Below are 17,400 nucleotides of genomic sequence, written 5' to 3' on the forward strand. Positions count from 1 at the left end.
TAACAATACTTACTTAGCAATAAAAATATGGATGCACTAATCTCTGTATTACATATCGATGCTGAAACTGAAAATATTGCGGGATCAGATATCGGCTTCCAAATATCGGTTAAGATATTATCCCGGTTGTGCCCATGAATCTAAGTAATAAGACTATTTACTGGTCGGAGTCCGTCCAGAAAGTTTCATAATGTATGAACTTTTATTTACACAAAGTTGTTCTGTAGTTTCTTGATATAAATAACAGTTACATAACACATTTGGGTCAGTTCCGTTTTATTTTAGCTTAGTTTTCACAAAATAGATGCTGTAGTAGCTATAGTATCCAAATTGGAACTGAAACCGAAAAACGAGCATTGGTGCATGCCTAAACAGTAGCAGTAGGTTTTAGTAGTATTTAAAAAAACTAATAATAAAAATACCCACAGACTAATCATATGAGCAGTCAGTGTGTGGGATCATGAACAGGTATCAACACTGGAAATAATAAGACATATTTCTGAAGTAGTTTTAGTCCTGTTTTGGTGTTTGACTTTCAGCAAAAACATGAAACTGAAACTGAAAAACTGTTAACGATAAATAACTTGTGACTGTAAGGTTATTTGAGAGGGACTTGTTTAACAGCACAAATCCGCTTACCAGTTGTAGTTCCAGCTAAGTCAGTTCCTTATGGCCAGAGTGTGTTAAAACAAAGCTCAGATTAAGTCGAACTGGAGTAAAAGAGCTTCTAACAGAGCAGTGCTTTCAGTTAGCGTCACAGCCCCAGAGAATGCTGATAGCTCAAACATCGTAGACAGAATATTCACGTAAACATGACAAGAGGAGGGTCAGAGGAGCTGCAAACAAACCCAAACATGTCTGACTAGTTCATTTTGAGGGTGGAGAGCGCAAGCCTCCTAGTTAAAGAAGAATTATTCCACCCTTCCATTACCGAAGGCTTATCGCCGCAGTAAATCACCACCTCCACACTGAGGGACTGTCTCCAACGTACCCAACCCACTATTTAGACCCTGGGACTGGCCGCTGAGGGGGGAGACGTGCGGAGGGCTGGACCACGTCGGGAAAATATCTGATGGTGATTTTTTCGATAAGTATTATGATTGGATGAGTATTTAGTATTAAGATTTGGTTCAAAGTTGTAAACACGTCCAGAAAACATGACAAAAAGACGTAAATATGAGCAAATACTGTGTAAGAATCACATTTCAGAGCATTTTTTGAGTTTGCAGTATTATATAAAATATGTAGTACTGAAAATCAGATACTAATTCATACTAAAAGAGAAAACCAGGGAGGAGACGTGAGGAGGGCTGGATCATGTCGGGAAAATATCTGCGAATTTTATGTATTATGATTAGACTATTATTTAGTATTAGGATGCTGTTCAAAGTTTTAAACGTATTCAGAAAAATGTATCAAAAAGATATAAATATGAGCAAATACTCTACAAGAATCACATTTTAGAGCATGTTTGTACACATCGAAACTACAGGGTTAGCAGTTTTGACGCACTACGATATAAAATATGTAGTACTGAAAAACAGATACTAATACATAATAAAACTTAAACCAGGTGAGAGACGTGCCGAGGGATGGACCATTTCAGGAAAATATCTGATTGCGACTTTTCTGACAAGTATTAGTATTAGGATTCTGTTCAAAGTGTTAAACTCATCCAAAAAATGTATTAAAAAAAGATGTAAATAGAAGCAAATACTATGTAAGAATCACATTTCAGAGCATGTATTATATAAAATATGTAGTACTGAAAATCAGATACTAATTCATACTAAAACTGAAACCAGGGGAGAGATGTGTGGATGGCTGGACCATGTCTGGAAAATATCTGATTAGTATTACGATTAGATTAGGATTTAGTATTAGGATTCTGTTCAAAGTTTTAAATGCGTCCAGAAAAATTTATAAAAAAGACGGAAATATGAGCAAATACTGTACAGGAATTGCATTTCAGAGCATGTTTGTACAGATCAAAACTACAGGGTTAGCAGTTTTGATGCAGTATTATATAAAATATGTAGTACTGAAAGTCAGATACTAATTCATACGAAAACTGAAACTGGGGGGGAGACATGCGGAGGATTGGACCATGTGGGGAAAATCTCTGACTGTGAGTATTACGATTAGACTAATATTTAAAATTAGGATTCTGTTCAAAGTTTTAAATACATCCAGAAAAATTTACAAAAAAGATGTAAATATGAGCTACAAGAATCACATTTCAGAGGATGTTTGTACAGATCAAAACTACAGGGTTAGCAGTATTTATGCAGTATTATTTAAAATATGTGATTCATACTAAAACTGAAACCGGGGGGAGACGTGCAGAGGGCAGGACCATGTCGGGAAAATATCTGATTGTGATTTTTCTGAGAAGTATTAGGATTAGACTAGTATTTAGTATTAGGATTCTGTTCAAAAATTTTAAACGTGTCCAAAAAATGTATAAAAAAGACAGAAATATGACCTAATACTGTATAGAAATCACATTTCAGAGCATGTTTGTACAGATCTAAACTACAGAGTTAGCAGTATTTATGCGGTATCATAGTATATAAGATATGTAGTACTGAAAATCAGACTCTAATGTATACTAAAACTGAACCCAGACACTTATCTGAGCAGGTATCAGTAGTCTACTGAAAAAGTTCCCAGGATAGAAATGAAACTTTCCTGAATAGCTTTAGAATGAGCTATATTGAAAATCAGATAATAATCTATACTAAAAAATCGAAACTAAAAAAGTCACATTCACAGAACAGAAACCTTTCATGAATAGCTTTAAAATGATCTTGAGCTGCTTCGGAACAAGTATAAGAACAAACAGACTAGTATACACACATGGAACACTATGGATTCTACCTGGACCACTGGGGGATAACACAGATATAAGAGTACATAGTAATATAAGAAAGTACTACGATTTAATGCTGAAAATCACATTCTATTGTCTAAATAAAGAGTATTTTTATTTGCATTGTGATATCGAGTCTATTCCTTAGCATCAAAATCAAGCTTGACATTTGAGTATCGTGACAACATTATTCAAAAATGACTCTTAAAGGGGTACAGAGATAGAGGGGGGTGTTTTGACATCACAAACAGTGGATTTATCGTCACAGAGTAGGGGTCAGATGTGGGCGACGTGCATATTTAGAAGGCTTAGCAGAGTGCGGAGAGCTGACCTGGTTTTTACCTCTCTGTGGCCTGTGTTCAACCTCCAAACACAACAACATATGCAACAGGATGACAAGGCTTCTCTTTGTGTTCTCTGCGCTAATGCCTCGGAATTACTCACGTTATTGACATGAAAAACCTGTTACTAGATTGACTCTTGCATGAGGTGAAAATTGTGCAAGTTATAATTAAACTGATTTTCTTGGGTCTAAAATATCTTATATCTCTAGATTATACAGTAAATATTCAAATGTGTTAGTTTAGATATAGTGATAAAAAGCAGAAGTACAAATTGTATTTAAAGGAGACATATGTTTGCACACTGTTTTCATGTTTAGCATCTAAATCTTGCATATTTAGGCTGAGTTCTCTCAAACAGAAAACACTTGTGATGCCAAGAAGTGCTCCACTGTGTTTTTAAACTCCACACACCTTCACTAAAATCATTTGGATTATTTCAGACCTGGAATTACCAATCTCTACTGACCAAAAGGTAAAAAGTAGATGTTAATTTGCAAACTACAATTTCAAGACATCACAAGTTGGAACAGAGCATTTTGAGCTTTGGAGATGTACAGACAGATAATAAACGGTTATTCAAATGTGTGAACAGAACTCCAGATATGTTTTTGAGGCGTTAAGATCATTCTAAAGTTGCTTAAAGATCATAAAAGTCAATTTTGTATAATATAGGACCTTGTTACTGTAAGAGCATCATGGAGACACACAAGCAATAGTGTGAATAGACCTATAGCTCTCAAATAAATGTAATTTATTTTGCTATATGTCAATATTTGTTAAGTTTTGTGATCAAGAACAGACCACATAATTTTTGAAACTATGTTATGAACAGGGGTGGGTTCATATAAGTTTTATTCTCCCCACTCCTTTTCGAGAATTGTGCTTTTCTGTTGTTTACAATGTATATGTAGTATATGATTATTGTTTCTCTCTTAGCAAAAACTCAAAATAAAAATGAATCAGTCAATCAAAGTTCAGTCTATAATTCTAGCTGGTTTCAATATTCAGTGATAATTGGCCACAAAAGATTTCAACTGTAAACATAATGGATGTAAATACAAAGGTAAAATGTAATGAACCTTGTGGTGTGGTGACAACACGTCCCTATTTGTCCCAGTTTTGAGCCTTGTGTCCCCTGTCCCAGCAGATTAATCCAAAACCAGTGATTTGTCCCAGTTTTATACAAGAAATGTCCTATTTTTGACCAATGTGATCCCTGCCAACAGTAAAGAGAAGCATACATTGTCATTTGTTTAGGTAAAATACAGAAAAGTTGATTAAAAATGACCAAAACACAAAGAAAAAGTGTCACATTAGTACAGAGTGCATAACAATTTTGCTTAATTACGCACTCGTTTCACAATTTTATCATTACCAACCAACCCCAACCAGGGATGTCCCAGTTTTTTATTTTGAAAATCTAGTCACTTACCTATATGTCTCTGTAAAACCTTAAGCAACAGTTTAGTAACAGGGCCATCACTTTAATAGGATATATCCAAATTCGCAGAGTTCACAGTGATTACGCAGTGTAAGTACAGAAATCCACACGTCGTGATGGTTCATGGACTTGAAACTGCGCAGGAGAATTGCCAAACTATGACGTAACTATCTGGGGAAAATTGCAACAGTGTGATTTCTAAACACAAAGAATGACAATGTAAACAGAATTAATGAGACAAGAGTGAATGAGGGCAAAGTCTAAGTATGTTTTAGATGAGGAGACGTTATAACATGCTTAAAAGCTCAGTCAATTTTGTATATACAGTAGGCCTATGTCCAAACACCACTGAACAGATTAGGCTTCATTAGCGTCGTTACAACTCTCTGCTTTATCCTGTTTTACTTTTCTGTGAAACCCTGCGTCTTTTAAGCTGAGTCGATCCTGGATCATCTGAGCACTAAAACAAGCATCTGTTAGCATGGTCAACAACATGATCAACCCCTCAGAACATCTACTCTACCTTTAAGAACATTACGTCACTGAGGATATTAAACAATATGACCTAAACTGTTGTGTTTTATAAAGTATTGCATAACACACTCAGATGGTCAAGGTCCAAAAGCTGTTTTTATGTTTAAATAACGTTTCGGCAAAAAGCCTTCTTCAGATAATTTTTCTTATTTTTCTTGAAAAAAAAAAAAAAAAAGATCTGACGAAGGCTTTTTGCCAAAATGTTATTTAAAAAAAAAAAAAAAAAAAAAAGCTTATTGACCATCTGAGTGCGCTATGTTTTTTTTGTTTTTTTCACTTTAAAATTACTGTTCCTTGCATTTGCACCTCTATGAGAACTTTGGTGTGCATTTTTTGTTTCATTTGATGCTTATAAAGTGTCAACAACTCAAGCTCCACCCTGATAAGATCTACTGCATGCCGGCCCTCCACGCCCCTTTGACCGGCCCCCCAGCCCCTCTGCCCCCCACCACTTGAACTGGCCCCATGAGGAAATCCTCAAAAGTTGTCATGGCCTATTTTTTTAAAATTACTTTTTGGCAAATAATAACACGTCTGCATCTTGTATTTTGTTGATTTTTTTAAATTTTTGATTTGTTTTTATTGTGATTTTAATGTTTTTCTTATTTTGTAAAACACTTTCAATTACTTTTTGTACGAATTGTGTTATACAAATAAACTTGCCTTACCTTCAATTACAAAATGATATTTATATGAAGTATTTATATTTAAATAATAATATGAAGTATTTACAATTGCCGCCGATTTTCCGTCACCTGACAAGCTCGAGATCAAACAGCGACAGTCAACGCATGCGCAGAGTTCTGTAGTGCAGTCAAGGACAGCAAAATGTCTAGAGTTAAAGTACAAAATGTTGACAGAGAGTGTCAAGTTTTCAAAGAACAATGGACAATTGATTATTTTTTTGTTCAGTGTAAGGACCGTGCAGTTTGTGCATTTAAAGAAAGTGTGGAGGTTTTTGAAGAATATAATCTGCATCAGAGTCATGCACTTCTGTTATACGACGTACCCGACCCCGGCCCACATCACAGTCAGGAGCGATAATGTGGTCCCCAGAGAAAAAAGTTTGGTGACCCCTGGTACAGATTGTATAAAGAAGTGAACTAAGCGAGTGTGACGTCCCCATAGCATTTGTCTCCAGTTAAATGAAGCTTGTGATGTTAGCTGTCACAGGAGCAAATATTAGGAAAAGGATTTTTAAAAGGACAAAATAGCAAAATAAATACACCAGGATCATGTAGGGCTGGTTAATACAAACATTTTAAGGCCAAAATGACAAGGCTCACTGCAGCAGTTACAAAGAGAGGGCGAACAATATTGCAACAAAGTCAATGGAAGCCAGGGTCAGAAGCAGCTGGAAGTGCCTGGGTGAAAACTTTCTATTTGGAACAGGGCATTTATATATAAAGTTTATGATTTATAAAGTGTCAGCAAGTCAAGATCCATTCCTGATGTCTACTGTATGCTATACCATTGCACAGTAAGATGTTAGGTTTCAAAAAAATACAGGGAAATTACACAACACTACGACCCTAACAAGACAAACAAAAGCTTCCGTTTTATTAAGTGTAAATTGTGTACACGATTAGATAAAAGCTGCTAAATGTTAGTATTTGACAGAAAGCATTGGGTGTGTATAAGTTAGGTCTGGTGGTGTCTGTATCTGCACATGCGAAATCCATCTTCTCATCTTTGATCAAAACCAGATTTGCGGAAGATAAAGGAGGACCCCTGCTGTACACCTGCTCTCTGGAAATATGTAGACATGACAGATACGGAAATACGTTGTGTTTTTATTAAAGACGCCCTCAGGCACCTTTTCTGTTGTCATGGCGGAGGCGTGATTTGTGGCGCTGTAAAATGAATAGTCCAGTATTTTTTGGGGGGGATTTCGGTGGTGGGATTCCTTATGTTTGAAGATAGTTAGGGTACTTGTTTTTTCACAATTCTTCATAACAAAACGTAAATGTCTAAATACAAATGTGGAAATTATAGAATTGATTTTAAAGGTGCACTATGTAACTTTTTGCTTACTTGCTTGTTTCTATGGAGATGTCATTGCTTTGTCTGGAATGTTCCACAGTATTATATTGAACAGCTCTCTCTATCTTATTTATTTATTTTTTTAACTAAATTGCAGGTGGTTTTACTGCTCATAAAGTGGTATTCTGACTGTGAGTGGGGTCGCCTCTCCGCAGATCTGACCTGCAACTAGTTTGGTCTCCATGAAGATAGAAAGGTTTAATACTATACTACGAAACATTACAGCCAAAGCTACAATCTCCATGGAGAAATTCATTTGGTGGACCCTCCACTAGGGGTGTAAGAAAAATCGATTCAGTGACATATCGTGATACTTCATTGCACAACTCTCGAATTGATTCAAAATAAATCTGAATTGATCTATAATAATATTATTTTTCACTAAAATCAACCATTATATCGCAATATATCAACCATTGTTTTAGTATCGGGATTAGGGGTGTGCAAAAATACTGAAATCGTATCGTTTAATGTGATGATACGGTATCGATATCTTGGGCAGTATTTTTTGGTATATTTTACTAAATTATTTCGTTACAGTGCTACAGTTTTGTTTTTGTTTAGAGGAAGGAAACTCATTTATGCAGCACATTTGACATTTTTGATGATTAAAATGTTTGTTTTTCATATTAACTTTGCAGAAGACGTGGTTTAACAAAGACTTTTAGTGTCACAGCCATGATTTAGCCTTTATTCTTTATTGAACTGTATTGAATCGATTTAAAATACATATCGTATCGAATTGGAAGTGCACTGTATCGAGATATGTATCGTGGCCTATGTATTGAGATATTTATCGTATCATGGCCTATGTATCTAGGTATGTATTGTATCAGCAACTTCTTAATGATACCCAGCCCTAATCGTGATATATCGTGATATATTGAATTGTGCCAGGCAAATCATGATATGTATCGTATTGTCAGACGCAAGATAATGCACACAATGCAGCTTTAAATCAAAGAAGGAATGAAGCACAAATAAATAAAAAATAAGGGTTTCTAATTGGAAAATGGATGACACATTGAGTAGCATGGATCTGGGCGCTAAACATATTTTACATAAACTTTTATAGAGAAACATCACGATGTTAACAGTAAAACACTAATAAGAGTAACTGCCAAGTAGTTTACACTATGGCAACAATCCTTCAAATCCTTTTTACTGCAGTATTTTAGTCTGAGTAGCATCCCATACATCACTCTAAATTGGAAATGTGCTGACTCCAGTCTACAGCGGGGCTCTTCAGTATCTATCATGTACAACACAATAACAAATACAGAGGCAAGACAAGTTACATAACACTTTAAAGAGCCCATATGACGCTCTTTTCTGAAGTCATAATCTTGTTTCCTCTTCATGAACGCACCTGGAGTTGTGTTTTGTTTCATTCACACATGTTTAACACACAAACCCTACACATTTAGACTGAGTTCTTCTCTCGAGCAAAAAACACTTTGTTCCACCTTGTGATGTCATGTGGTAATATAGGAAGTGCTCCACTGTGTTTTTAAACTCCACACACTTTCACTAGAATAATTTGGATGATTTCAGCCCTGGAATTGTCAATCTCTACTCAACTAAAGGCAGTGGCAGAGCAAGCATTTTGGGGGTCCTAGGTGAACTTGAGTTTGGGGCCCTCACTATAATGCACCGTTTTGTTTTTTGTTTTTTTGTTTTTGTTTGTTTTTTAAATATATTTATTGTCTGTTTTTCCCTATTGTTTTTGAGACATGCACATCTCCATTTATTTCGATTATGGTGGATTGGAAACTTGTCTTATTAGTTCAGTAGTCTACCAGATAACCAGAACTGAAAGTAGTAAAATTTTTTCGAAAGTACAATTACATTTTTGTTTACATCCATTACATATGATTATTTATTTTTTTTCTTTTTGTTTAAAAGTAAACTACTCTTATTTAATGTCATAGTGAGAAAAAATGTAATTGCTCTAAGGCTTCGGCCATTATTGGCACTGAGGGCAATTGGTTGGGGGCCCCTCCAGGTTTAGGGACCCTAAGCAGCCGCCTACTTTTGCCTAATGTAGCGCCGCCTCTGACTAAAGGTAAAAAGGTAGTTGTTAACTTGAAAACTACTGCTACATGACATCACAAGGTGGAACAGAGCATTTTGAGCTTTAGAGAACACAACAACACACAACACAACACAAAAGACAACTCCAGGTACATTTTTTAACGATATAACAACATTAACATGGCTTAAAGCTCACAAGAGTCAATTCTGTGTAATATAGGACCTTTAAGTTACTGGACCGATTTGATATTTTTTAAAATTCTGTAGCAGATTTCTAAAGTCATTTGTCCTTACTGACACAAGTAAAGCTATTCCCACAAAATGACTTCATATCTTTATATCAGCAATAGTGATTTGACCTCCTCCTCATCTTCATTATATTATCTTAAGTCAGATCTTAAGAATGTTGCAGTGTCATTTGAAATCAGTTTTTAATTTAATTTTTATTTTTTTCAGATAATAGAATTAGATGACCTCAGAATCTGAAATGGGCGTCAGAAGCTCTAAACTTTTCATTATAATATTAGTATTTCTGAATCTGATCATTATATTTATCCAACCACACCACAAAGTACTTTATAATAACATACAGAGGTTTTGATATCACTTTATAATATCTATGTACTTTAATTACCCTTAATAAATAAAGCATGAGCAAGGGTTTAAGAAGACATATTGTGCTTGTGTCTGCTATGTAATTATAATCAACCCATGGATCATTATGTTATCATTTGTGCAATTTAAATTGCAACAAATCATCACAACAAAGAGCTGTGAAGTTGTTGGCCCCTCCTTTGGACAACTGCAGATCACACTAGAAAAAAGCAGCTGACGAAACCTGCACGCATCACTGATTAAGCAAATAACATTGTAGTATGTACACAGAAGCCACTGTGCCCACTACATAACAGGTCTGCTTTAAATAACTAGATATTTTGGTGCCACTTAATGATATCTACAGACCTTAATTAGCCTTAATAAAGCATGAATAAAGACTTAATTACTAACGAACAATACGAGTTTATTAAGAAAGATTCAGGCTTAGTAACTACCTAAAGGTGCTTCTATTTCTAGCGCAGGGTCCACCAGCTGATGTTTCCATGGAGATGTTATTGCTTTGTCTAGAATGTTCCACAGTATAGATTAAACCTAAAAATCTATCAACAGAGAAATAAGTAGGTTACAGCACTGCGCAACATTACAGTTCAGATCAGTGGAGAGGTGCCCCATTCACAGTAGGGCTGGGTATCATTAAGAAGTTGCCGATACGATACAAACCTCGATGCATAGGCCACGATACAATACATATCTCGATACAATGCACTTTTGATCCAGTCCGATATATTTCAAATCGACTCAATACGTATCAATAAAAAATAATGGCTAACTCATGGCTGTGATACTAAAAGTCTTTGTTAAACTATGTCTTGTGCAAAGTTAATTTGAAACACACCCATTTAAATCATCAAAACAGTGAAAATGTCACATGTGTTGCATAAACAAGTTTCCTTCCACTAAACAAGCAACAAAACTGTAGTGCTGTAACTAAATAATTTAATAAAATATACCAAAAAATACTCTTGGCGATATATCGATACAGCAGCCCATGATATTGACACTGACGATATGATATATTGATATTTCAATATTTACAGAAGGAATTATTGTAGTTCGGAGCAATAGAAACGCCCGTAATGAATAATTGCTAGATGGAAATGTTTAATGTCATACTATGGAATATTCCAGGGAAAGCAACAGCAGTAGTAGGTAGCGGACCCACCACCAGAAAACTTGCGCAGTGCACCTTTAAGTAAGGGTTTCGGAAAGGGTAGTTACTAAGCCTGAATCATTATTAATTAAATATCTCTTGAGTCTAATTAAATCTTTTCTTGTGCTTTATTAAGTCTTGAGTGACAAATGATGTTTTCTTTTTTCTTTTTTTTTAGTGTGAAGAAAGGGGTGGGGTATGGGAGGGTTTTGTTTTGTAACAAATGTAAAATTTCAAAATTGGGGGAAAAACAAAACAATTAAAAAAAAATAATAATAATAATACTGTGACATCATTTGAAATCCAGCATTTGCACAATGTGGCGTTAACTGGTGTGCATAAGTAGGTCATTGCATACACAGGTCTGTCCATATCGACCATGTGGCGCACTCACTCCCAGCAGCAAAAGAGGATCATAAGCTGATTTTTCAGGAACCTCTTAACTCTGTTTCTGAGAAGCTTTGGCTTTAATTGAGTAATACCCTAAAACATATGTGCGCTGCTGATCTGGCTGTGGCTGGATGATAGTAGCAGGTTTTCAACTCACCCCCAGGCAGTGGTGGAAGGTAGTAGTATTTAAGTACACATTTTAGGTATCTGTATTTTTCTTAAATTTGCACCTTTTCTGTTGGAGGGTCCATCAGATGCTTTGCTTCCTGGACATATTATTGATTTGTCTGCAGTGTTTCACAGTATGGCATTAAAACTTTCTATCTTCACAAAGATAGAAGCTAGACCAAGTTAGAAGTCAGATCTGTGGAGAGGCAACCCCGCTCACAGTCAGAGTCGGTTTTTCTAGGTATTTTTGAGCTATAAATCAACCTGTAATTAAATATATACAAGGCAGAGCTGTTTAATGTCATACTGTGGAACATTCACAGCAGAGCAGTGACATCTCCATAATCCATCTCCGTCTCCAAAAAGTTACATAGTGCACCTTGAAGAAAATTTAGTCACATTTACTTTTAAAATTTTTTGCTCCAGTATCTGTACTTTTACTTAAGTACCAAAATGAGTACTTCTTCCACCACTGCCCCCGAGACCCTAGTGGGAGCCCAGTGGGAGCAGTGGTGACACAGACTGGAGCTGTGGAGCAGGCGGTGAGGTCCAGGCCCATTAGCTAATGACGGAGAGTGTGGACGTAGGGGGCACTACCAGGACTACTGCTAATTACACTGTAGTGCTGGTGGCTGTGTGCAGCTTATCTGATGATTCAGGGAACAGTGTAATGTATCTGATCTGATGGGGAACTAGAATATATAGCGATGGCTTATGTTTGATTTATATACATTCAAAATACATGTGGTTGTTATCAATGAGCAACTTCCAGTACATTTTTATTTCTAATTAGAGAAAGCTTAATATTAATGGTCTCATATAACACAAAATTGACTCTTGTGAGCTTTTAACCATGTTAAAGTGTTAATTTATTTCAGTAGAGATGGGAAATTCCAGGGCTAAAATCCAGTATTCATATGATTCTAGTAAAGGCATACATAGTTTACCAGGGTTGTAGTGGGCGTGGAACACCGTCCACCCACTTCTCCCGACATGAGATATAAACAAAAATAACAAGTATAAAATAGCTACAATTTAAATGCCAAACCGGAGCTACTGGCAATGATGAAAACAACCTGCATAGGCTCATGATATCTGCAGTACTGTCCTATAGTGACCTGCCACATGAGGGACCAGGACTGAACCAGGACTGAACCAGGTCTAAACCAGGACTAAACCAAGACTAAACTAGGACTTAACAGGATTAAACCAGATCTAAACCTGGGCTGGCAACTATTTTGTGTGCTGTGATCCAAAGCAAGAAAAATGGTTTAGTCCTGGTTTAGACCTAGTTTAATCCTAGTTTAGCTTTAGTTTAGTCCTAGTTCATGTGTTGTTGTCTATGATTTATGTTCTGTAGGTGATTATAAATGGTGTTAATGTTAACAACTTAATTCCACATCATTATGAGTAAAAAAAAAATAAAAATCTAATATTAAAATTTTTTTACTGAGCTGGCACCTTTATGTTTATGGAATCACATTGATGACGCCACAAATCGCGTACCCCCACTTAAAAAAAAAATCACTACACCACTGGAATTTACAAGCAAAATGGAGCACTTCTGGTATCACAGCATGACATCACAAGGTAGAAGAAAGTGTTTTCTGTTTGAGAGAAGAACACAGTTTAAATATGCAGGGTTTGTGTGTTAAACATGTGTGAATGAAAGAAAAAAAACACAACTCTAGGTATGTTTGTGATGAGAAAACCGCACTATATGTACGGAGGTTTCATTGATTATATCTACAGTATACAGCAGACACAAGCACAATATGTCCTCTTTAACACTGCCAAGATTTCAAAGATGGAGATGATGCTGATTAAATAGTACTGCTCGGTGTACCCACAACACACTTTGAATTACTTTGTGTACAGATTGTGCTATACAGATAAATTGCCTTGCCTTGTTTTGCCTTGCTCACTGTATTTCCCGCTTACATTTTGCATGATTGAGATGCACATTCTCTCAAAAAGCTGTCAGACCCCGAGGCCACTCTTGAAATGCAAATTGTAAATGACCACCAGTGGAGCTGCGCGCAACCTCGTGAATACAAGCCCCTCATTTTGCAAATAAACAGCTCCACTGCCTGTATCATTTCTGTACACAATGCGATATTAAAAAGAGTCGTCTGAGAGCTAATCAAGGCTTATTTTAGTATTTATTAACCGCCAATCATGTAGAGATCCTGCACTCAGTCAAAATGGCAGTTTCACAAGCGATCTCTTCCCCCTCTCGCGCCCAGCTAGTAATTTTGTTGCCGATTATGACAGGGCTGCTGCCAGGAGGGGAGAGTTCGGCAGACTGGAGCGCTGTGCAATTTAAGGATCACAAAGTCTTCTGACCGAGTCTCAGACCAGTGTTTGGCAGTTTGAAGAGCTGCTATTTTCATTGCTGAGGAGGAAGTAGCGCGCGGTAGTAAAAAATGGGAAATGGGCTTTTTCTCAGGGGTAATAGTTCAGGGCGCGCTGTACTGAGAGGCATCGTGCTGTCAGGAGGTGCGAGGAGTTTACAGATGTTTTCACACAATCATGAAAATAACAAACTCAGGAAATATAGCTATACATAGAAACAGCAGCAGCAGCAGCAAAAAAAAAAAAAAAGATATATTTGGTTATGATGTATTGCCTTGAATTTTTACTACTTATTTGCTATATCCAAAGCTCCATCAAATACTAAATTTTCACGTATTTCCATATTTAAATATTATCTTAAACATCCTATATCACACAAAATGGACTCTTGCGATGCTTTAAGCCATGTTTAAATGCTCTTACCTCATCAAAAACATACCTAGAGTTGTGTTTTGTTTCACTCACACATATTTGAGTATCCCATTATTATGAGTTTAGTTAGTTTACATTTCCAAAGCTCTAAATGCTCTGTTCTACCTTGTGATGTTATGTAGTGATAGTTTTCAAGTTAACAGCTACACTACCGGTCAAAAGCGTTAGAACACCCTCATTTTTCCAGTTATTTATTGCAATTCAAGTTGTGCAAGTCCAATGAAGAGCTTGGAAGGGTACAAAGGTAAGAACTGAACAGCCAGAGGTTTAAAAAAAAAGATAAAAGGTACAAAACACAAGTCCAAGCTCTGCCAAGCATAGAGAGTCCAGCACAGTGTCCAGACTTAAACCTCATCGAGCTGGTTTGGGATGAACTGGACAGAAGAGTGAAAGCTAAATAACCTACAAGTGCCACACGTTTATGGGAATTTCTACAACAGACTTGAGAAGAACTTTCTGAAGAATATTTGATTTCTATTGTAAAAAGAACGAGCCATGAGTGTGTTCAGCTGTTATATCTGCCAGAGATGGACACTTGCATCAATCAAAAGTTTAGAATTCGTTGTGGTCAAACGGTAAACAGTAAAACCAAAAAAATGGAAAAAAGTGTGTTGTTGTAAAACTTTTGACCGTTAGTGTACATTTGACCTTTAGTTCAGAAGAGATTGGCAATTCCAGGGCTGAAATCATCCACATATTTCTAGTGAACGTATGGACACACAGTGCACTTCCTGTATTATTACATGACATCGCAACGTGAACAGCGTTTTCCATTTGAGAGAAGAACATATAAATACCTAAATACACATGGTTTGTGCGTTAAACATGTGTGAATGAAGCAAAACACAACTCCAGGTCTGTTTGTGATGAGAAAACAACATTATAACATAAATGTGAAAAAGCGTAATACTGGCATTTTAAGTATTACTAAGCTGTATTTCATTTAACAAATCAAAAATGGCATAATAAATATAATTTCCTGTAATATTTAAATCATTATTCAGACTTTTCAACAAGATTTGAGTTCATATTTTGTTTACTACCTTCCACACGAGTTCATTCATAGGTTTGACGACTCCGGTGACAATCTACAATGCGAATAATCATGGAAATAAAAACAACAATACATAAATAAATACAAAAGTCTATCCAAACTTTTGACTGATAGTGTATACGTGCATTGTCGCTACACATATTCCATAAAGTACATAAAAAAATGACCTTAGTTCCCCTTTAGCTCCTTCTCTTACGTTGACAGTTTTGCGACGCTACATTTTCTGCAAACCTCTGCCAATTCCACACTCGTACATTTCACTGCACCCCTACCACACACACACGGACAAATCACGCACAAAAAAACAGCCCTATTACGGCAAATAGAGCTATGACACTGCACTAAGCTAACTGTCTACCTCTGCTACACAAACAGCTCTTGTTCAAACATATAGAGATCCACTCTGCAGGTTTCTGTGGCTAATCCCTTAATATTATGCATGCGCTTTGACTGTGGAGATAACAACAACGCACAGGCAGAAGAAAATATGACACGGACAATTAGACTTTGTGAGCTCTGAGGCACCCGGGCTTCTGAGAAATGAGTGGGATGAATAAAAAGCAGAAGCAGTTTATAATGGCGATAATAGGCAGAGGTCTGGTAAGGTACACCACGAGAGGAGGCATGCTTTAGAGACAGTGTAATGGAAGACTGTTAAGCAAGGCAAAGAGAGGGGGAACGGGAGAGAGGGGAAAGGAGAGAGAGAAAAGGAGACAGAGAGAATGAGAGAAAGAGGGAGACGTTTCATATTTGTTTATTAGGAGGAATAACCCCGTAAGTGAAAGAGAGAGACAGAGAAACAGAGGAGAGAAGTTTAAGATTTGTTTATTAGGAGGAATAACTTCATGAGAGAGATGGAGAGATGGAGAGAGGAAGGTGAGAAATGGAGGAGAGAGACTTGAGAGGACAGAGAGAGAAGGAGAGAGATTGAGAGATTTAGAGGGTGAGAGGAGATAAGAGAGAGAAGTTTCACATTTGTTTATATAACCCCCATGAGAGAGAGAAAGAGATGGAGAGACAGAGAGAGAGGTGAAGAGGGAGGGGTAGATGTAGATGGGGAGAGAGAAAGAAGGGAGAGGGAGAGAGAGAAAAAGAGATGGAGACAGAGGGGGGAGAGGAGGGGAGAGTAAAGAGGGAGACAGAAGGAAGCAGAGAGGGAGAGACAGAGACACAGAGAGAAGGAGAGAGGAGAGAAAAGGGGAGAGAGAAAGAGAGGGAGAAGGGGACAGAGACAGAGGACAAGAGAGAGGAGAGAAGGAGAGAAGAAAAGAAAGAGAGACAGGAAGAGAGAAGGAAAGAGAAGAGAGAGAAGACAGTTAAGCAAGTCAATGAGAGGAGGAACAGGAGAGAGAGGAAAGGAGATAGAGAAGAGAGAGAGACAGAGAGAATGAGAGAAAGAAGGAGAAGTTTCACATTTGTTTATTTGTAGGAATAACCCTATGAGTGAAAGAGAGAAATAGAAAAACAGAGGAGAGAGAGGAGAGAGAGAAGAGAGAGAGATGGGGTTGAAATGAAGAGGAGAGAAAGAAAGAGAATAAAAGTTTAAGTTTAAGATTTGTTTATTTGGAGGAATGACTTCATGAGAGAGATAGAGAAATGGAGAGAGGAAGGTGAGAGATGGAGGAGAGAGACACAAGAAGACAGAGAGAGAAGGAGAGAGATTTAGAGGGTGAGAAAGAGGGAGAGAAGAGATAAGAGAGATAAGTTTCATATTTGTATGTATAACCCCATGAGAGAGAGAGATAGAGAAAGATGGAGAGACAGAGAGAGAGAAGGGAAGAGGTAGGGAGGGAGAGAAGGAGAAGAGGGATGGAGAGAGAGGGGTGAGGGAGGGAGACAGAAGGAAAGAGAGAGGAAGAGACAGAGACACAAAGAAAAGGAGAGAGAAAGAGAGGGAGAAGGGGAAAGAGACAGAGAAAAAGAAAGAGAAGGGAAAGGGTGGGAGAGAAGAAGAGAAAGAGAAAC

General features: G+C 37.0%; 1 protein-coding gene across 9 annotated transcripts in view; it reads right to left on the reverse strand.

The window, feature by feature from the left end:
- zmiz1a (zinc finger, MIZ-type containing 1a) overlaps window positions 1-17,400 on the reverse strand; it is a 294,565-nt gene that overhangs the window by 18,231 nt on the left and 258,934 nt on the right. The window contains exon 1 of one of the 9 annotated variants that reach the window (XM_020939666.2): window positions 4,649-4,783. The exons of the other annotated variants lie outside the window; for them this stretch is intronic. The gene's annotated coding sequence lies outside the window, so the exon portion shown is untranslated. Of the gene's footprint in view, window positions 1-4,648; window positions 4,784-17,400 lie in introns of those variants that run through there. 9 annotated transcript variants of the gene reach the window in all.

This window comes from Boleophthalmus pectinirostris, unplaced genomic scaffold, assembly GCF_026225935.1.
Source record: "Boleophthalmus pectinirostris isolate CB_2022bp ecotype Guang Dong unplaced genomic scaffold, ASM2622593v1 HiC_scaffold_5, whole genome shotgun sequence".
In the NCBI taxonomy this organism is placed as follows: domain Eukaryota; kingdom Metazoa; phylum Chordata; class Actinopteri; order Gobiiformes; family Gobiidae; genus Boleophthalmus; species Boleophthalmus pectinirostris.